General features: G+C 50.9%; 1 long non-coding RNA gene across 1 annotated transcript in view; it reads left to right on the plus strand.

Annotated features, from left to right (window-relative positions):
• Positions 1-367: 367 nt before the first annotated feature.
• Positions 368-18,241, plus strand: part of LOC141271366 (uncharacterized) — a 163,026-nt gene continuing 145,152 nt past the window's right edge. The window contains exon 1 of the long non-coding RNA XR_012321916.1: positions 368-555. This is a non-coding gene — a long non-coding RNA (uncharacterized lncRNA). The remainder of the gene's footprint in view (positions 556-18,241) is intronic.

An 18,241-nucleotide genomic window follows, 5' to 3' on the forward strand; every position in this document is an offset into this window, starting at 1 on the left:
CATGTTATCATTGTATGTATGAACTTTTTTCTGAATAATAAAGCTGTGATATTTTATGATACACTTTGAAGTCAGCACTCCATTTTGTTCAGTTAATTGAATTTTGTATTGAGTAGGAGTCTCTTCTGCTCAAATTTATATCTGAATTATTAGTATTGGACCATGCTACCTTGATAATGAACATGTTCTTCGCTCAATTAATTATTTTCAAGATTTCCTGTGAATTTTCTACTAAAACTCGTAAAATGGCAGACAATAACCCCATTGTTAGGCCCCCTAGTTGCCATAGCAACCACAAACACCCCACAGTCGTGCTGCAGAGCGCAATCTTCCTCTGTCAAACTCCCCACATCCAGCACTCACTATTCCCAATGGCATCTGAAGGGTTAAAGTGCTGGGATTGGAGCTAAATCCAGTCCCAGCAAGTGAAATAGGAGTTTAGCTGTGTACATCAGCTGGCTGCTGCTGTGGATGGCAGGAGCACATCTCATCCACCAATGCCAACCCTGAACGGTAACTACATCGGATTGCGGAAAGCTAAATCCGGACATACAGGTACCTCAATTTGCAGGAAGGAGTTAAATATGGAAAAACTGCCACAGTAGTTATGAGATTCTAAGGAAATGGACAGCTGCCCAGGTTTCCCTCTTGAAGAAACAAGTTTGAATGTAATGTAATGTGATATACCGTATTTTTCGGACTATAAGGGAGGGGGTCTGCTGCTGACACTGTTATAGGGGTAATAGCCCCCATCCTGGTATATATGGCCCCCTCCTTCTTGTTATACGTGGCCCTCATGCCCATCCTGATATGCATGGCACCCCAATCCACCATCCTTGTATGCATGGCACCCCAATCTCCCATTCTGGTATGCATGGCACCCCAATCCCCCACCCTGGTATGCATGGCACCCCAATCCCCCATCCTGGTATGCATGGACCCCCTCATCCCTCTTCCTGGTATGTATGGCACCCTTCATCCTGGTATTTATGGCCCCCCTCACATCCATCCTGGTGTCTATGGCACCTTCATCCCTCTTCCTGGTATGTATGGTACCTTCATTCCTCTTCCTGGTATGTATGGCACTCTTCATCCCTGTATGTATGCTTCCCCCTCATCCTGGTATGTATAGCCCCCCTCATCCTTCATTCCTGTATGTATGGCCCCCCTCATCCTGGTATGCATGTCCCCTTCATCCTTGTATGTATGGCTCCCTTTATCCCGGTATGTATGGCCCCCTTGACGCGCCCCCTGGGCCATATTCTTTAGGGGAATACCCGGAGCCGGATCAGATGGGGGTTGTAGTCTCCGAGTGGCTGTGACCCGGTCCGTGCCCAGGGTGTCAAGCTCAGAGTATGTGGCAGTCCTACAGATGTTACAAAGTTCGTTATGTCGACTACGCCACCCGTTGGATTGCGGTCACTACGGCCGCCGCTGCAGCAGGGTCCGCTGAGGCTGATGGTGTTGGTGCAGCTTTAGATAGTATAACCCCCAACGGGAGGGGTATGGCCTCAGGGGGTCAGGTGCAGAGGATGGGGGTTGTGGTGGTGCAGCGTAGATGATAAGTAAAGACAGAGTCGGGTTGTGCAGTTCAGGGTTCTTTACTTACTGCAGATGTTCCGGTCACTCCGGCCTTGAGTGACCACCCGAGCCGTGCTGCGTCCACCAGGTCCTGGATTCAGCCAACCCCCAAGCAAGTCCGGAGCGTGTCCCTGAGCCCTCCTTCTTGTCCTTTCTTCTGGCCGTCCCCACCAGGGATCCACCTAGGTCCAGCTCCCTCGGGCCTTCTGTTGGGAGACCCTTGGCCTTGGGTTCCCTGACCCTACACGTGGTTTGCCTTCAGGGTGGATGTGGTGGGTGGCCGTGGCAGATCCTGCCCACGGCCTCCGGTCTCTGGCTGAGGTATGCTTTAGCCCCCACCAGTTTGGGATCCGGTACCCTGTTGCCAACTCTTCACCCTGCGATTGTATTTGGGGTCTCAGAGTTCCTTCTTTCTCCCCCTCTGGGTCTTTCTCTCTCCTCTCTCACTCTTGCTCTGGGCCTGGGGCTGCTCTGCTCTTCTGCTCTCTTCCTCTGGCTTCTTTGCAGACTGACCCTGATCTTAGATGGTGCCCACCTTATATACTCCCTCTATGTGTGAGCTCAGGTGACCAGCACCCAATGAGCTCCTAACCTTACCCAGGCTGCTCCCCCTATCTGCCCCTACACTACTGGGATGTACCACCCCCCTCCCACTCCAGCCAGGAACAGACTCGGTCGTACCTGCACATTTCTAAGTGGGAGTACCTTTGGTCTGTTCCTCGGAAATGGGATGTGTGTAGTGCATGCAGCTTTCTGAGCTCAGTTCCACACTCCATCCTTACCCGGGAGTGGAATATCACACCTCTGGGTCGAGGTGCAATACCCCTGTAGCAGCCGAATCCTCAGGGTGCTACACCCTTCATGCCTCATTCCTGTATGTATGGCCCCACTCAACCTTGTATTCATAGCACCCCTCATCCTGGTATGCTTGGCACCCCCTGATCCCCGTCACGCTGCACAGAAAAAAAATAACCATCATACTCATCTTCCCTCTCCTCTATAGCTGCGTCCCGCTCTGTTGGCGACAGAGTTCTCACTGTGTGAACCGTGCATGGCGTAACTGCCATGTGCCCTCACACAGCGAGATGCTGTGCCAGTATAGTCACTGCTCACCACACCCATGGGAGTGGTGAATATTCATGGACTTTAATAGCGGGCACACTGACAGCTGAGTGCAGCAGGAGCCACACTGTGAGTACAGTGTGCGCTATTAGGGAGAATGAATGGTCACTGCTCCCCGCGCATGCAGTCCCGGCATGGGGAGCAGTGACTATTCTGGCACAGCATAGTGCCAGAATATGAATATTCATTTTCTTTAGTAGTGGGCACAGTGTAGGCGGCAGCAGGCGGCTGCTGCTCCTGTGCCCCGCTACTCAGCCGCTGTCGCTTCCCCCACATCCCCCACTACCAATAGCCACAGTATTTATGTACATTGGATTATAAGACCCACCCCCCACTTTCCTCCAAAATTTTGGAGGAAAAAAGTGCATGTTATAGTCCGAAAAATACGGTATTATGCATTATAATGTGACTTGTGACATGCGTTAAAGATGTTAGTAATATTGATAGTGTGTGTAGCTTGACAATAGGCATAGTTAGAGTTAATATTTGGGACTAGCCCAGAGTGGGCTAAGTTGCAGGGAAAGTGAAAATTTCCTTTACTAAAGGGAAAAGAGGACATGGAACCGCAGGACAAGTAAACGACTCATGCTACGCAGGATTGCAGTATTAACACTGACTTGTGATGAAGTAGTGAGAAACAATGAACTTAGAGAACAATAGAGAAAATGAAAGAAGGAAACAATGCTTTGAGTTATAAGGAAATGTCAAGTTCCCATTTAGTAAAAAGTTAATTTTTGAATGGTGGTCTCCCTCACTGAACTGTCTAACATCTGGACCCCCACTTTCATGCAACATGCCATGGCATAAGAGACGAGTACCTAGCCATGGCTACCGCCCCGCACCACGTTACAAGATATCGGTGACCAGGATATGAATCACTTATTAGAGATAATTTGGGTGGATGGTATTATTTTCTCAGTGAGTGGTAATATGCATAACTCTCCATGGAGAGGGCTCTTGAATTATACAAAAGAGAGTTAATGTCACAATTAACTTGTAAGAGATTATTACATTCTCAATACTTTAACAGTTACTGATATAACTCTATACCTAAGCCTGCAATTATCTCAAAAAATAAAAACTTGTTTTAACTCACAAGGGTTTGGAAAAACCATAACAGTAAATCACAACCCTCATACTTATGCTTCAATGGAATCTGAAGTAACATATGCATGAGAGTTATTTGTGACAATGTGTATCGTTACATGAGGATGTGAGTTTCTCCACCGGAGGGGCAAACAACTGCTTTTCTCCCCTTCCACTGCCCACATTATTATACACAGTCTGTCCTGCAGTTCTCTTGGTACATTTTATGTCTCCTTTGTCTGCGTTGGCAAACTGTTAATCAGTCAGTGACAGCATAAATAAAATTAAAGGGTTTAATTAAAAACTAATGAACAAGCGAGGCGAGAGTCCCAGGTTCTTTTTGAGCCAGCACACTGGCCCCGAGTAATTAAATTGTCAGAGAAAATGAGATGTGCAAGCCAAGTTAGAAAGCTTCAAATGCTCAGGAGCTTCATTCTGCACTCACATCAGCACAGTGCTTGTGTTCAGATTTCTTCAGGTTCAGGGCTTGGCTATTTTCCCCTGTTATCTGCATAATTTTCCACAAAGAGAAAAAAAAAGGCAAAATAATAAGCCACATTAGGGTTGTACAGTCAGAGCGTGAACTAGGAAAGAACACCAACAAATACACTCAACGTGTCCACAGGCACAGGGTTTCTTTGGCATCTGCTGGGCAGGAATATGGAGGTTTACACTGGCATCAAGACTGAGGCCCTGCCCTCGACATGCAGCGGAGTGAGTGTGTTTATCAGGGTCTCAGCATAAGAGATCATTTTATTCATGGGGCAGTATAATGATACTCTAACCCATTTCCGACATGTGCCGTACATGTACGGCACATGTCATGTCTCTCCCTTTGGCGCGGACTCCGGCGATGAGCCCGCACCTATCCGGGCACATGACTGCTGATCAATACAGCCATCATGTGCCCTTAACAGACACGGGTGGAATCACAATCCACCCACGGCTGTTAACTAGTTAAATGTGGCTGTCAATCTCTGACCAGCGGCATTTAACATTGCTGCACCGGAAGGATGTCATTAGCCCTGCCCATCGGCGCTCGTGTAACATGACCGCGGGTCGCCAATGGGTTGGCATGACAACCCAGGGTCTGCAGGAGACCCCTGCAGTTGTCATTGCCAGGATGCTATGAGCGCCGCACAGCGGTCAGCGGTCAGCTCTCATAGCAAGTGAGCATATTTCTTAAACACAGGCAATTAGATAATTGCAGCTTCTAGTCTCTTTTGGAGACTATTGAAGCATGCAAAAAGTAAATAAGAAAGTTTTTAAAAATATTTAAAAAATATATATATAAAAGTTTAAATCACATATTTGGTATCGCCATGTTCAAAATCGCCCAATTTATCAATATGTAAAAAGAATTAATCCGATCAGTAAATGGCGTAACGAGAAAAAAAATCAAAAAGGCAGAATTATGTATTTTTGGTCGCCGCAACATTGCAATAAAATGCAATAATGGGTGATCAAAACATTGTATCTACACCAAAATGGTACCAATAAAAATGTCACCTCAACGCGCAAAAAATAATTCCTCATCCAGCCCCAGAATCCGAACAAAGGAGACGCTACTGGTGTCGAAAAACGGTGACTTTTTTCATTTTAACAAACTTTGGATTTTTTTTTCCGCCACTTAAATAAAAAATAACCTATACATGTTTGCCATCTAAAAACTTGAAATTAACTGGAGAATCATAATGGCAGGTCAGTTTTAGCATTTACACTGTGTTCCAAATTATTATGCAAATAATATTTTCTCAGATTTTCCCAAATTACCTATATGAATTGCAGTCATTGTCATTTTCCAGTCAAAAAACTATTAGAGTACAATTGAAAGGTTTTTGTACAAACTGCCTATGATAACAGTATATTTAAAAAAAACAAAAAAAACTCAAACTGCACTCAAAATGCATGTTCCAAATTATTATGCACAGCAGAGTTTTCAACGTTTTCATTTTAATAAAGAACAAAAAAATGGTAATTTTTGAAATTATAAGCATTAGCAGGTTATTACAAACTGAAATCAAACAGTTTTCAACTCAAAACTTTATTCTAGGTGATGTTACATTTGCACATAGGACCCCTTGTTCAAAAGGAGCTTCTGAACTCTCTCGTCCATTGAATTTGTCAGGTTTTGGATGGTTTCTGCTTCAATTGTTTTGCATGAGGACAGAATACCCTCCCAGAGCTATTGCTTAGATGTGAACTGCCTCTGGCCATCATAGACACTCCTTTTGATGATGCTCCAGAGGTTCCCAATGGGGTTGAGGTCAGAGGAGCATGGATGCCACACCATAAGTTTGTCCCCTTTTATGCCCATAGCAGCCAGAGATGCAGATATGTTATGTGCAGCGTGAGACGGTGCATTATCATGCATGAAAATGATCTTGCTGCGGAATGCACGGTTCTTCTTCTTGAACCATGGAAGGAAGTGCTGTTTGAGAAACTCAACATACATTATGGAGTTCATCTTTACCCCTTCAGGGATCCTAAAAGGGCTGACAATCTCTCTCCCCATGATTCCAGCCCAAAACATTACTCCACCTCCTCCTTGTTAGCACCGTAGCCGTGTTTGCATGGGGTGTCCATCAACCAGCCATCCTCCACTCCATCCATCTGGACCATCGAGATCATTTCATGCAAATGTGGCACACCAGGGGTCTGGTTTCCACAGTAACAGCAATGTTATGTCTGAGAGCAGGTGGGAGGTCTCTTGGTCAGGGATCCTGTGCATGCCACACCTCCTGCCCAGTCCTGGGAGGGGAAGAACTTCCCCTATATAAACCTAGGGCTGAGGCAGGGTTAGTGAGTAGAGAAGAAGTAGAGACAGAGAAGAGAAGCAGATATAGGAAAAGAACATCAGGAGCTCTGTGGGAGCAGTGCTATAAGGAGTCAGGGGCTGGCAGCTGCAGAGCTCGCCCTGACTGAGAAGCTATCACCGGACCCGGAGTCCGAGGCTGTGGGGACTAATCTTTACCCAGCAGCAGAAACCGCCCGGCAGGGGATTTCAGGTCCTCTGGCCAAGAAACCCGAAGGCACGGTCACACGCGTGGGACCAGCACCGCCGTCGTGGAGCGGACGCCACTAGAAGGCCCCGAGTCACCGGCCATACGGGTGAGCACCACACGGTACACTCAGGGACGTGGGCTACTTATACCCGCCTTTAGCAAGGTAGCCAGAAGAGTACAGTCAGTTTGGGAGGCCTACAACTCCGCCTGGCCAGGGGAGATCCCATCTGCTCAAGGACTGACCAGGCCCCGATCGCTAGCCAGTACTCCGGGAGGGTCTATCTTTATCACCAGTAAAGACCCTGAATTACACCGCATCGTCTCTGAGTGATTCCTGCTACCCCCATCATCCACGTCGACTGCCCTGATGCCATACCCCTCCCGTTGGGGGTGATACTATCACGCTGCACAATCCTACCACCGGCCTCAGCGGTCTGCCCTGCAGCGGCAGCTCCTTCGCTGCATTCAACGGGTGGCGTAGTCGTCCAACATCTACCGCTAATACAGCGCCACTTAGTCTGACTCCCTGGGCACGGACCGGGTCACTGCCACGAGACTACAACCCTCAACAGATCCGGCTCCTCCCGCGTGCGCAACGCTGCGCGACACAGGCCCAGGGGTGCGTCAACTTTTGGCGTAGTCGGCAGGATCTCGTGCCCGCAACCACCGGGTACTGCGTGCCTGAAAAAGACTGTTCAAACTTGCCAGTGGTGAAGATTCCCGCCATCCGGCGCCATCTTCTGTCTTCTTCCCGCCATCCGCGAAGTTTTCCCGCCATCCGGCGCCATCTTCTGCCTTCTTCCCGCCATCCGTGGAGTTTTCCCGCCGTTGGACGCCATCTTGAAGACGCCGCGCGGGAAGAAGAGGGGCGTGGACTCCGAAAGCGCGCGAGAACTGAAGCCCCGTCTCACGTCCGGACGTTGCGTAAGGTCCTGGAAGGAGCCCAGCAGACGCCGTCGTCACAGGAGCGCGACGGAAGGTCCTCAACCCTGACGATCCACTGCGGAGCCGCGGCCTACGGAAGAGGATCATCGCAAGGTAGGCCACGGTCCACTAGGGGGGAGAAGGATGTCGGATACGGAGGAGAGCTTCACCGCTTCAACCCCCGCCAGCGCCACCGCTGTTGCGGTCATGCCTTTCACCATGCCCTATATCCCGGGGGCAGCCTGGCTACCCCAGTACTCAGGGGAGTCACATACCCTGCATGACTTTAGAGAAAAGCTGGATAGCCTCTTCCAGGTGTATCCCCTCACAGAGGAGCAAAAAGTGAGCATCCTGGTGGCCCAATTAACCGGGGCAGCCCAAAGGGAGGCAAAGTCCTGGCCACCTGGGAGGAGGACTGTCGCAGAGATACTAACCCGGCTGAGGGACACCTTTGATACCCGCACCTCAGCCGAGATCAAGCTTAGATTCTACGGGTGCAAACAGCGGGCACATGAGAGTATAAGGGACTATGCCCTGAACCTACAAGAGGCCCTGAGAGCCATTAAGCAGACCGACCCTGACGGCGTGGGAGACGAGGACAGGCTGTTGACTGAACAATTTATAGAGGGTTTATATTGCAATGCCCACCGAACCCAGTTGCGGGCAATGGCCTTACAGGACCCTCATCTGGGATTTGCACAGTTCAAGGACAGAGCCATCCGGGTGCTCCGAGAACCAGCACCAGGTGGCGTTGTGACCCACAGACGCCCCACTACCACTTACCACCAGGAGGCGGCGCCCTTGTCGGCAGGGCCTGTGGGAGCTGATGCGCAGGCTTTGAACAATGACCCGGCTCCAGACCTGCACCATCAGGTCCAAGAGCTAGCTAAAAGCGTTGCTGCGCTAACCCGAACTGTGCAGTCTTTACAGGTTTCCACTCCACGGAAGATCCAGCTGGCATCCGGACCGGAGGACATCCCGTGGCGTCGACCAAGGAGGACCCCACCGGCCAGAGGAAGACCCAGCGACCGATACAACGAGGACGGACAACCCATCTGCCGCCGCTGCAATCAACCCGGACATATGGCAAGATACTGTCCTTTAAACTGGCACAACCTGGGGTAGAGGGCCAACCCCCAGGAAAAAGATCATCAGGCCCATCGAACTGGCGCGACAGATATGTGGGAGGACGTCCAGTCTTGCCTGTGGTACTGGATGGCATCCCTATGAGTGCCCTATTGGACACCGGGTCACAGGTCACCACTATCCCGTACGTGCTCTTCAAGCAGTACTGGAATGACTCGGATATCACCCGCTACCCTGACGACGACTTGAGTATCATCGCCAGCAATGGTCAGCCCGTGCCACATATTGGATTTAAAGAGGTGACCATTAAAATCGGTAGAGTCGAACTGGCAGCACAGGGACTGATCATTGTAGACATTGACAAACACGAGAGTCACCCAAAGATAACTCTAGGAACTAATGTAATTGAAAATTGTCTTGCAGAGGTGATTTTCCTTTTACAACAGGTTGCCAAGAACGCCAGCTCCGGCCAGCAGCGAGTGCTCCAGAAAGAGATCCGGGCACTGATGCGACGGCAACAGATAGAACTCTCCGGTGGTGAGATTGGTAGCGTAAGAATGTGTGACCCTTTCCCTATTGCCATGCCCCCAAAAAGTGAAATGATGATTTGGTGCCGGGCAGCTATTGGTCTGAGAGGTAGAGATTACCAGGCTATGGTAGAACCAGTTTACTCAGACAGTAGGCCCACCATTTTGACAGCACGGGGGGTGGTCAATGTACGCCATGGGAGGGTGCCCGTTCGCATAATAAATATCGGGAAGAGGGAAGTGTACCTGCCCCGGTATGCCACGCTAGCCAAATTGTATACCATCAATCAAAATTCCATACAGTCCGTAGAACCCTTGCCTCCATCTTCCTCGGAGGAAGGTAACGGCTCTAAGGAAACAATGGAGGACTGGTGTCAGCAACTACATCTGGGTACTGACTCCACTCCCTCACACCAGAAACAGGGAGTCTATCGGGTGGTTCAAGAGTACGAGAGAGTGTTTAGTAAACACCCGTTAGACTTCGGGCGAGTCAAAGGGGTAGAACACCACATCCCCACGGGAGACCATCTTCCCATAAAAGAGAGGTATCGACCCGTACCCCCTGCACACTACCAACACGCCAAGGGGATGCTTAGGGACATGAAGGAGGCTGGGGTGATCAGGGATAGCTGTAGCCCCTGGGCAGCTCCACTAGTCTTAGTCAAAAAGAAAGACAACACCATGAGGATGTGTGTAGATTACCGGAAAATTAACCGTATCACACACAAGGATGCGTACCCCTTACCAAGGATAGAGGAGTCTTTGGCTGCTTTAAGATCTGCTAACTTCTTCTCTACCTTGGATCTCACTAGCGGGTACTGGCAGGTTCCTGTAGCAGAGGCGGACCGGGAGAAGACCGCATTCACCACCCCGATGGGACTTAGCGAGTTTACCTGCATGCCGTTCGGACTCTGCAACGCACCGGGAACCTTCCAACGATTAATGGAGTGCTGTCTGGGCCATAGAAACTTCGAGACGGTCCTGTTGTACCTGGACGATGTCATCGTATATTCCAAGACTTATGAGGACCACCTGAAACACCTGGCGGAAGTGTTCGAAGCTCTGGCAAGCTACGGCTTAAAGGTAAAACCCTCCAAGTGTCACCTCTTGAAACCAAAGGTGCAGTACCTGGGACACGTGGTGAGCGCTGACGGAGTGGCTCCCGACCCTGATAAGATCACCGCAATTAAGGAATGGCCAAGTCCCTCCAGTGTAAAGGAAGTGCGGCAGTTCCTCGGGTTGGTAGGCTATTACCGCAGATTCATCCCCGGTTTCACCAAAAAGGCAGCTCCTATGCAGGACCTCCTGATAGGCCAGTCCCGGAAGGCCAAGAACCAGAAGCCGCCCTTCAAATGGGAGAAGTTAGAAGAAGAGTTCTTTCGCCAGCTGAAGATGGCCCTCACGGGGGATGAAATCCTGGCGTACCCTGATTACAGCCAGCCCTTTATCCTCTACACCGACGCAAGTAACATCGGGCTAGGAGCCGTACTGTCCCGGATCCAGCAGGGGAAAGAACGAGTAATCGCTTAATCTAGCCGAAAACTGCGACCCACCGAAAAAAACCCTGAGAATTACAGCTCATTTAAGCTAGAGTTCCTGGCAGTGGTGTGGGCAGTCACCGAACGCTTTAAGCACTACCTCGCTTCTTCCCGGTTCACCGTGTACACGGATAACAACCCGTTGACACACCTGGACACGGCAAGACTCGGTGCCCTAGAGCAGAGATGGATGGCCCGTCTGTCCAACTACGAGTTCACAATCAAATACCGGGCAGGACGCTCCAATACCAACGCGGACGCCCTGTCCAGGATGCCAAACCTACCGGACGTAGGAGAAGATCCAGAGGGACTGGAAGAAGTCGAACTCCCCGCGTTCCACCGTCATGAGACTATCCAGTATTCCCATCGGGTAAGGAGTAAGCAAGCCGCTACGTTTAACCCCTTGCCTCACTACAACTGGGAGGAAACGCAAGACAGTGACCCTGCCGTCCGGCTGGTAAAGGAGATGCTGACTCGGCCCGAGGCTCGCCTTGACCCAGACGCTCCGGAGGAAGCCAAGCAACTGTGGGCTGAGAAGAGTCGACTGTTCCTTTACAAGGGGAAGTTGTGCCGCAGAATGGTTAACTCCCGGACGCATGAACTAATCTGGCAAGTAGTGGTGCCACGGAGAGACGCAGCCATGGTGATGGAGGCATACCACGACGGGGCTGGACACTTCGGATGGAAGAAGCTGGAGTTCCTGCTGCGTGGGCGGTTCCACTGGGTAGGCATGAGGGGAACCATCGAGAGGTGGTGCAGAGACTGTGGCCCGTGCAACCTAAGAAGGAAGGACCGTGCCAGCCAGAAGACTCCCCTGCAGTCCATCGTCACCCGGCAGCCGTTGGAACTGGTAGCCTTGGATCATGTAAAACTGACCCCAAGCAGAAGTGGCTACGTCTACGCGTTAACCATTGTGGATCATTACTCCCGGTTCTTGGTTGTCGTCTCCGTTAAGGACTTAACGGCTCAAACAGCAGCTAGAGCCTTCCAGCAGCACTTCTGCCGTCCACACGGGTACCCGGACCAAGTGCTGACGGACCAGGGACCTGCCTTTGAAGCGGAGATCTTCCAGGAATTCTGCAATCTGTATGGCTGCCGGAAGATAAGGACGACACCCTATCATCCGCAAACTAATGGACTTTGTGAGAAAATGAACCAGGTGGTAATGGATCTCCTGAAAACGTTGCCCCTGGAAGAACGCAGTCTGTGGCCTGAGAAGCTGCCCGATCTGGTGGACCTATACAACCACATCACGGTAGGTTCCACCAACTGTACCCCGGCTTACCTAATGAGGGCGAGACCTGGTAAGTTACCTGTTGACCTGGAAATGGGAGTCCTGACACCCGAGGACACTTCACCAGAAGCAGACTGGGACACAGAGAGGCAGCAGCAGTACCGGAAAGTACAGGAGAGCATGGAGCGAAGTCTCTGTCAAGCTAGGGAAAGACAAGAGAAAACTTACAACCAGTATGCTCCCGCTGTTCCCCTGGTACCCGGAGAGCAGGTCTTGAAGAGGAAAAGACGGCTCCACAAGTTGGACGACCAGTGGGAGAAGGACCCGTACACCGTACTGCCCTCAAGCCACGAGAACCCGAAAGTCTGTACCATCAGTAAAGACGGAGGGGAGACCATAGCCATTGTATCCCGGGATCACCTGAAGAAGTGTCCTGAACAGCTACGGAACCCTGAAGAGGAACAAGAAGACCATCGACCCGTAGAGGAAAGGGAAGATATGGTTAGTACTGTCCTCGGAGACTTCCCTCGATCCTGGACTCAAGTCAATGGTGCAGTTGTGGTACCCGTCCTCACGTTCCTCCAACCAGCATCCCAAGTGCCTATGGAGCAACAGGTAGAGCTGGAAGAGCAGCCGGTCCAGGAGGCAGCAGACTCCACACAAGCAGAACAGGAGGACCAACCCTCTGCTCATAGTGAGCCTGCCGTACCCCTAGTGAGCCAAAGAGCCCATAGACAGCTGCCCAGTTTACCCTTGACAGCTCCTACACCCTGTAGTTCAGGGCCAGACAGTCAACTCCGTAGGTCCACTAGGGCCACTAGAGGCCAGTTACCCGCACGTTGGAGGATTTGAAGTGTATAAACTGTTTTATTTGTGGTTACCTGTTTTTCTTGTTGCTTGTGTATAATTATGTGTTTCTAGTTATTTTTAGGAGTCCTTGGTGGATTTACCGGGAATCCTTGTACAATTGGTTGGAGCGTAACCTAGGAATGGACTAAAGACTGTTAAGGACTTGGGGCAGGACAGACCCCTACCTGGTTACGTCTCCCTGTTTTGGTGAAATGGACACCTTGCTTTTCTTCAAAAACTACACCCGGTTGCGGACACACCGTGACCATCTTTATGTGTTTCCTTATTGTATTTTATTGTTGTTGTTATACCCTGTTATGTTTTTGTAAAATATGTTTAGTCCCGGAGTACTAAATTTCACTAGGGGGGAATGTGGCACCCCAGGGGTCTGGTTTCCACAGTAACAGCAATGTTATGTCTGAGAGCAGGTGGGAGGTCTCTTGGTCAGGGATCCTGTGCATGCCACACCTCCTGCCCAGTCCTGGGAGGGGAAGAACTTCCCCTATATAAACCTAGGGCTGAGGCAGGGTTAGTGAGTAGAGAAGAAGTAGAGACAGAGAAGAGAAGCAGATATAGGAAAAGAACATCAGGAGCTCTGTGGGAGCAGTGCTATAAGGAGTCAGGGGCTGGCAGCTGCAGAGCTCGCCCTGACTGAGAAGCTATCACCGGACCCGGAGTCCGAGGCTGTGGGGACTAATCTTTACCCAGCAGCAGAAACCGCCCGGCAGGGGATTTCAGGTCCTCTGGCCAAGAAACCCGAAGGCACGGTCACACGCGTGGGACCAGCACCGCCGTCGTGGAGCGGACGCCACTAGAAGGCCCCGAGTCACCGGCCATACGGGTGAGCACCACACGGTACACTCAGGGACGTGGGCTACTTATACCCGCCTTTAGCAAGGTAGCCAGAAGAGTACAGTCAGTTTGGGAGGCCTACAACTCCGCCTGGCCAGGGGAGATCCCATCTGCTCAAGGACTGACCAGGCCCCGATCGCTAGCCAGTACTCCGGGAGGGTCTATCTTTATCACCAGTAAAGACCCTGAATTACACCGCATCGTCTCTGAGTGATTCCTGCTACCCCCATCATCCACGTCGGCTGCCCTGAGGCCATACCCCTCCCGTTGGGGGTGATACTATCACGCTGCACAATCCTACCACCGGCCTCAGCGGTCTGCCCTGCAGCGGCAGCTCCTTCGCTGCATTCAACGGGTGGCGTAGTCGTCCAACATCTACCGCTAATACAGCGCCACTTAGTCTGACTCCCTGGGCACGGACCGGGTCACCGCCACGAGACTACAACCCTCAACAGATCCGGCTCCGGGTAAGCTCCCGCGTGCGCAACGCTGCGCGACACAGACCCAGGGGTGCGTCACATGATAATGCCCCGTCTCATGCTGCACATAACACATCTGCATCTCTGGCTGCTATGGGCATAAAAGGGGACAAACTTATGGTGTGGCACCCATGCTCCCCTGACCTCAACCCCATTGAGAACCTCTGGAGCATCATCAAAAGGAGTGTCTATGATGGCGGGAGGCAGTTCACATCTAAGCAACAGCTCTGGGAGGGTATTCTGTCCGCATGCAAAACAATTGAAGCAGAAACCATCCAAAACCTGACAAATTCAATGAACGAGAGAGTTCAGAAGCTCCTTTCGAACAAGGGGTCCTATGTGCAAATGTAACATCACCTGGAATAAAGTTTTGAGTTGAAAACTGTTTGATTTCAGTTTGTAATAACCTGCTAATGCTTATAATTTCAAAAATGACCGTTTTTTTGTTCTTTATTAAAATGAAAAGGTTGAAAACTCTGCTGTGCATAATAATTTGGAACATGCATTTTGAGTGCAGTTTGAGTTTTAAATTTTTTTTTAAATATACTGTTATAGGCAGTTTGTACAAAAACCTTTCAATTGTACTCTAATAGTTATTTGACTGGAAAATTACAATGACTGCAATTCATATAGGTAATTTGGGAAAATCTGAGAAAATATTATTTGCATAATAATTTGTAACACAGTGTAGTGAACATGATTAAAAAAAAAAAAAGAAAACAACTGTGGAATTGCACTTTTTTTTTTCAATTTCACCGCACTTGGAATTTTTTTCCTGTTTTCCAGTACACCACAACTTATCCCACAAAAAATAATCCCCCACATGGCCATATTGACAGAAAAATAAAAATGTTATAGCTCTGAGAAGAAGGGGAGCAAAATACGAAAGTGCAAAAATGTAAAATGGCCCTGGGTGAAGAGGTTAATTTTTAATTGCACCGTGTCAGGAAGTGCTGCTGAAGATAGAGAAGAGGGAAGTCTGCATATTTCAGCTGTAGGAGTGAAATCTCATTATGGCGTTTGTGCTGAATGGAGACAAAAGGGATGGGAATGACTCCATTTGGAGAAAATATCACCTGTAAGGTACCTGGATGCAAATGTTTATTTGCGAAACTGACTTGGTCTCATCAGTACTGTGGTTACTATATGGTCCACAGTCTGATGATGGCTGAACAACATCTCTCGGTATCTCCTTACTAGAGATGAGTGTATGTTTCAATATTCGATTCGGATTACGATCTCCAAATTTGCAATATTCGCCGATTTATTCGTCGAATGTTTGCTGAACGTTGCCAAACACCATAGGATTCAATGTGGGCAAAAAAAAAACGCATACACAACACCTTCAAACGGGCCCAAAAGCTGCCAAAACACATGAAATTAGGGGTAGATGCCTGGAAAGTGCCATTAATTGGCTCAGAGTGCAAGTAGAATAAATATTCTTACTATTACAGCGACATTTATACCTTTACATGTCAAAAGGGGTCACCGACTGGTTCAAGAGGAAAGAGGATCCTGCCCACAAGGACGCACAAATAATCTGCAAGGGATGGGTGAGGGTAGGGTAGGTCAGGGTAGTCTAGTCATGAAGCGGTATGGTGGAGCAAGGCTTACCTCAGATTGTATGTGACGCACCCCCTGGGCCGCGCGTGTGTGGGGATACCCGGAACTGGACCCGTTGCGGATGCTGGGAGTTGAAGTCCTCGTGTGGCGGGGACCCGGTCCCGTGGCTCAGGGTGGTCAACTCAAATGGCAGTCTATTTATGTGGTTTTTATGATATTAAATGTCCGACTACGCCACTCGTGGATTGCGGTCAGGATGAACCGCCGCTGCAGGGCAGACCGTTGAGGCTGGTGTTGTGGGTGCAGCAGAGTGTAGTACAACTCCCCACGGGAGGAGTGTAGCCTCAGGGCAGTGTATGCGGAGGATGGGGGTGATGGTGCAGGAGTAGCAGTGACGACACAGAGTCAGTGATGCAGTCCAGGGTCTTTACTCACAGTTCTTATTATCCAGACCACTTCTGCAGGTAACGGCTGCCCACGTCGTACTGTGCTCACCAGGTGAGGGGCTCGGGCCAACTCCCAGGTATCTCCGGAGTGTTTCACAGGACCCCCTTTGTGTGTCCTTTCTCTGGCCTGTCATACCCCGCCAGTGACCTCGCTTCTGTCCGGCTGCCTCGGGCCTTCTCTTGGTAAACTTGGCGCCAGTCTCCCTGACCTTATATGGTGCCTTTGTAGCGCCCCGAGGGTTCGGCTGCTACAGGGGTATTGCACTTCAACCAGAGGTGTGATATTCCACTCCCAGGTAAGGATGGAGTGTGGACCAGAGCTCAGTTAGCTGCATACACACACTCACCCCATTTTCGGGGGACAGCTCGACGGTGCTCCCATTTATGCAGGCACAACTGACCATGTCCCTGGCTGGAGTGGGGAGGGGGGAGAGAACCCAGTGATGTAGGAGCAGAGGGGACGGTTTCTGGAGCACAGGAAGGAGCTCATTGGGTGCAGGTCACCTGAGCTCAGACACAGAGAGACAGATAAAAGGTGGGAGCCATCTTAGAAGTTCAGTCAGTCAGAGCAGAAGGGAGAGAGAGCTGACAGGGAGCTGCGGCTCAGCCTGAGCTCAGCTCCACGAGGCAGGCCTGGAGAGAAGGCCGGGGCCAGAGAGGAGAAGAGGAGAAGGAGATGGAAGGAAGGAAGGAGAAGAGACAGAGGAGTAGAAAGGCTCCAGAAACAAGAAGGCAGAAGGGACCCTAAGAGAGCAGAACGGATAGCAACCGTTGCAAGCCCGCGTTATATTGGGTGAAGGGTCAGGCTGTGGAAGGGTACCGGATTCCCAAGTTGGTGGAGGTAAATCATCCCTCAGCCAAGAACCGGAGGTCATGATCATCGACCCCCCCCGCCAAACCTGCTAAGAAGGCACCATATAGGATAGCGGGAAGCGGAGGCCAACGCTTACCCGACACGGTCCGCGGTAGCTGGACAGAAGTTTGGTCACTGGTGGGGCACGAGAGGCCAGAGGAAGGACAGAAGGGGGTCCTGTGCCATACTCCTGAATTGCCTGGGGGTTGACCGAGCTCCTCACCTGGTGGACGCAGCACGGCTTGGGCAGTCATTGCTGACAGAAGTGACATGGATAACAACTGTGAGTAAAAACCCTGGACTGCACCATTGGACTCAGTGTGATCTTTGCTGCGCCTGCACCATCACTCCCATCCTCCCTACACGCTGCCCTGAGGCTACACTCCTCCCGTGGGGAGTTGTATTACACTCTGCTGCACCCACAACACCAGCCTCAGCGGTCTGCCCTGCAGCAGTGGTTATCCCTGACCGCAATCCACGGGTGTCGTAGTCGGACATTCAAAACACTGATAAATAGACTGCCGCCATTTGGTCTGACCACCCTGAGCCACGGGATCGGGTTGCCACTACTACCCCCATCAGCACCGTACACTAGAAGGCCCGGTTCCGGGTACCCCACGGCCCAGGGGGCGAGTCACCTTCCTAGCGGGTGTAGCGAGGGGCTGCGCCACATGAAATGTCACAGCCTCCGGTTTCTAGCTGAGGGTAGTTCCCGGCCTCCACTAGTTTCGGGGACCGGTCTCCCCCTTTGGCCTGACCCTTCTACGCAGGTAGATTCGGGCGTGCGGTGGCGACTCGCCGGTCCACATCCCTGGGGTCCCTTCTTTCCTTGTTCCTGGAGCCTCCTCCGCTCCTCTTCCTTCCTTCTCCTTCCTTCAGGCTCCGGCCTCTCTCTTAGGCCTGCCTGCGGAGCAGAGCCCATGCAGAGCCTCTGCTCCCACCTCCTGCTCCCTCTTGTTCTCTGTCTGAACTAACCGAACACTGATCTAAGATGGTGCCCACCTTTTATACCTCCCTCTAGGTGCACCCAGGAACTGCTCTCTCCCTGCTCCTGCACTACAGGGTTCCCCCTTCCCCGGTGTTCCCTCCCCCCACT

Source organism: Phyllobates terribilis, unplaced genomic scaffold (genome assembly GCF_046119375.1).
Source record: "Phyllobates terribilis strain yellow unplaced genomic scaffold, ASM4611937v1 Scaffold_5__5_contigs__length_657084704, whole genome shotgun sequence".
In the NCBI taxonomy this organism is placed as follows: Eukaryota; Metazoa; Chordata; class Amphibia; order Anura; family Dendrobatidae; genus Phyllobates; species Phyllobates terribilis.